Source organism: Tursiops truncatus, chromosome 3 (assembly GCF_011762595.2).
Source record: "Tursiops truncatus isolate mTurTru1 chromosome 3, mTurTru1.mat.Y, whole genome shotgun sequence".
Taxonomy (NCBI): domain Eukaryota; kingdom Metazoa; phylum Chordata; class Mammalia; order Artiodactyla; family Delphinidae; genus Tursiops; species Tursiops truncatus.
The window spans coordinates 133,220,016-133,223,115 of NC_047036.1; the positions used below are offsets into that span (position 1 = coordinate 133,220,016).

The following is a 3,100-nucleotide window of genomic DNA, read 5'->3' on the forward strand; positions in this document are numbered from 1 at the left end:
TTTTTAATTTTATTTAATTTATTTTTTTATACAGCAGGTTCTTATTAGTTATCCACTTTATACATATTAGTGTATATATGTCAATCCCAATCTCCCAATTCATCCCAACACCACCACCACCCTGCCAATTACCCCCTTGGTGTCCATACGTTTGTTCTCTACATCTGTGTCTCTATTTCTGCCCTGCAAACCGGTTCATCTGTACCGTTTTTCTAGGTTCTACATATATGCGTTAATATACGGTATTTGTTTTTCTCTTTCGGACTTACTTCACTCTGTATGACAGTTTCTAGTTCCATCCACGTCTCTACAAATGACCCAATTTCATTCCTTTTTATGACTGAGTAATATTCCATTGTATATATGTACCACATCTTCTTTATCCATTCCTCTGTCGATGGACACTTAGGTTGCTTCCATGACCTGGCTATTGTAAATAGTGCTGCAATGAACATTGGGGTACATGTGTCTTTTTGAATGATGGTTTTCTCTGGGTATATGCCCAGTAGTGGGATTGCTGGGTCATATGGTAATTCTATTTTTAGTTTTTTAAGGAACCTCCATACTGTTCTCCATAGGGGCTGTATCAATTTACATTCCCACCAACAGTGCAAGACGGTTTCCTTTTCTCCACACCCTCACCAGCATTTGTTGTTTGTAGATTTTCTGATGATGAAGAGGCTTAGATTTGAAGGTATTTTAGCAAGAGAACGATCTGTGCAAATCATTGTTTGTGAAAATAAATCCAGCAGTGACATATGGCTCCTTTGGGGAATAGGAGAGACCATTTTGGTGACCAGAGCATGCATGAGATAGTGGGTGCCTGGACTAGGGATGGGGGTGGTGCTGAAAAAAATGTAAAGGGTATTTTGAGAGGCAGCCCAAACCCCAAAACCTTTATGATTGGGTGGACAGGTGGTGGGAGAGGGACATTTTAAGCGTGACTCCAAGGTTTGGGGGCCTAGAGCAGGGGTCAGTGGGAGCTCTCAAGCTAAGAATGATTTTTTACATTTTTAAAGGATTGTTAAAAAAAAAACAAAGAAGAACTCATGACAGAGAAAGGATGTGGTCTGCAAAGCCTAAAATATTTCCTATTTAGGCCTTTACGGAAAGAGTTACCCTATCTCTGGCCCAGCCTATGGTATCAGAAGATGACTTTGCCCCAGAAATCAGGAAGCCTGGAGAGGTACAATGTCCCCCAGAAAATTAGAGCATTGGGAAAATTAGAGCATTGAAAAATTAGAAAAATTGAAAATTAGAGCATTGAAAAATTTACAAATTTGGGTCATATATTCATTCCACAAATATTCCACAAATATTTTTTGAATGTGGCTCAGGAGATTGACAGACCTGGTTGAATCCTGGCTCCATCTTCCTACCTGTCACCTTCACCAAGTTATGAATCTCTGTGTGTCTCACTTTTTTCCACTTGTAAAATGTGGATGACAATTATACTTACCTCCTGGAATTTTTTTTGGAAGATTAAATGTGATAAGACATGTAAAGCCTTTAGGCAGTGTCCGGCACACACCACATAATAAATATTAACTTTTATTGTTATTGGGAACCTAGAAGCCCGGAGATGGAAATGAACATGGCATGTGCTAAACAACAGTTAGAGGGTGAACTGGTTTGATAAATAACAGTAAGCAAATATCACTTGCCATTAGTATTATCATCAATATCATCACTCTTTTCCTGTTGTTAGAACTTGGGGTCTGGTCTTGGGACCTCAGTGTTCTCATTCGTAAAGCATGAGGTTTGCTAAGATCCCTTCCAGCTCTGTCTTTTTAATTTTTTGTCAATTCCTTGGTCCTTCCCCATTTCACTTTCTCCCTTCCCTCTGTGCAATTACAAACACACTTAACTCTCTTTGACATTTCTGACAGCCAGGTCATCTCTTCCCCATCCTCTTTAAAAATCGTGATCATGTAAGAGGTGATTCTGTTTTCCCTCCATTCCCAGTGAGCTCTTCCTTTTGCAGCCCCTCCCCCTTCGGGCATTTCCAACAAAAGAGTCTGGTCATTTTTCATGCAGTATCAGCCAAACGTCAGCCTCTGAAGCATTTGTCCTTGATTCTCGGAGTGTCGGAAGTTCTCCGTCTTCCCACTAGGACTTTCTGAGAGCATGGAGTGGATCCCAGAATTTCTAATCCTCCCTGCTGCAACTGAGCCTCTTCCCACACTTTGAGAAAAAGAATTGGGAAAAAAAATGCCTGTGGAGGAGTAAGGCCTGGCCGGCTCGCTGCTGCGCGGGGGTTTGTGCTGGCCCGCAGCTGTGCCCCGCCGGTTACCTACTGCTGCTTTGAGAGGCCAGTCGGGGGAGAGAGATTAGGGCCATCAAGATAAGGCAGAGAATATTCAAACTGGAGGCAAAAAGGGGCTTGTTTTTCCAATAGTAAGTAACCAGGGAACGGGAGGAGGTAATTTGCAGATTAGGAAAGTGAACAAAGAACATAAAATTAACTTTATAGCAAAGAGGAGCACAGTCTGTTTGAAGAAATAAACCTCCATAAAGCATTATTGTTGATAAAATCAGACTGTTGATTTAAACTAAATAGGAAATATGACCAAATCAGGGTGAGGAGGGGGGTTCAGTGGAAGCTGGGGTTGAAACTTCAGGAGGGGATGGAAGGCTGGTTTGGGCTTGAGAGACCTGATGTGGCATGGTGTGTGTGTGTGTGTGTGTGTGTGTGTGTGTGTGTGTGTGTGTTGATGTGTGTGTATGCACGTGCATGTGTGTTGAGGGAGAGATGTAGTATTAAAGCAAGGATGGCATAGATAAGAGGAATGTGCCTTTCCAAGTCACCTAAACTGCCTTCATTTTGGGATTGCCTTTATTTCAGTGGATAAGAACAGATACTACACTTGATCTTAGCCAAAAGGCCAAGAAGTGATAAGATTATCTTTATTTTAAAAGTGGCCCTGACTTCCAAGCACTGGTAGACAGCACATATGCTCTTGCACACAGCCAGTCCCAACCCTACCTTCTCCTATTTTTAATTCTCAAATACCCACCTGAAACACCAGTAACTCTCCCTGTGAACACCAGTACTGACCTAGGTACCAAAGTCCAGGAATTCCAAGGTCATGCCTTTGAT

General features: G+C 41.8%; 1 pseudogene; it reads right to left on the reverse strand.

The window, feature by feature from the left end:
- Positions 1-2,766: 2,766 nt before the first annotated feature.
- Positions 2,767-2,897, reverse strand: LOC117312038 (U2 spliceosomal RNA; annotated as a pseudogene).
- Between the last annotated feature and the right edge of the window lie 203 nt (positions 2,898-3,100).